Genomic DNA, 533 nt, shown 5'->3' on the forward strand with positions numbered 1-533 from the left:
TTGGTGGTTTGACACCAAAGACAGGCTCACGTTTTGCGGAGAAGAGGGCTGCAGGAGTGGTTCCATGTCTGTCTGTTCAGCCCCACACCATTCAGCAACCCTCCGTGCTTGCAGAGCCATCATACCTTTTTTTTGGGAGAGAAATTGGTTTGGGGGTAAATTAGGTCTGACTAGGCTCATCCTTTGAGGAGGAGAATGCCAGGGCCAGCAATCAGTCTGGCCAGCTGTCCGTCCATCCCCGCACATTCCATATCCTCGGAGTGGCGGGGCCATCACCCCCCTTTGTTTTGGTTTTTTTGGGGGGGTCGGGGGGGAAGAAGGGGTTGTGTATGTAAATAATTTTCCCGGTAAATTCTCTCTGCCCGTTCCTCCTCCCCGAGCGCCTTGACGGGCCCCGGGGCTGACCGGGGCGGGGGCGGGCGGCTCTGCGCGCAGCCGGTGCCGGTGTCGGTGCCAGCCCGGGGTCCCGGGGCCGGTTCCCGGGCGGCAGCAGCAGCAGCAGCCGGTGCCGGTGTCGGTGCCAGCCCGGGGTC

This window comes from Parus major, chromosome 26 (genome assembly GCF_001522545.3).
Source record: "Parus major isolate Abel chromosome 26, Parus_major1.1, whole genome shotgun sequence".
Taxonomy (NCBI): Eukaryota; Metazoa; Chordata; class Aves; order Passeriformes; family Paridae; genus Parus; species Parus major.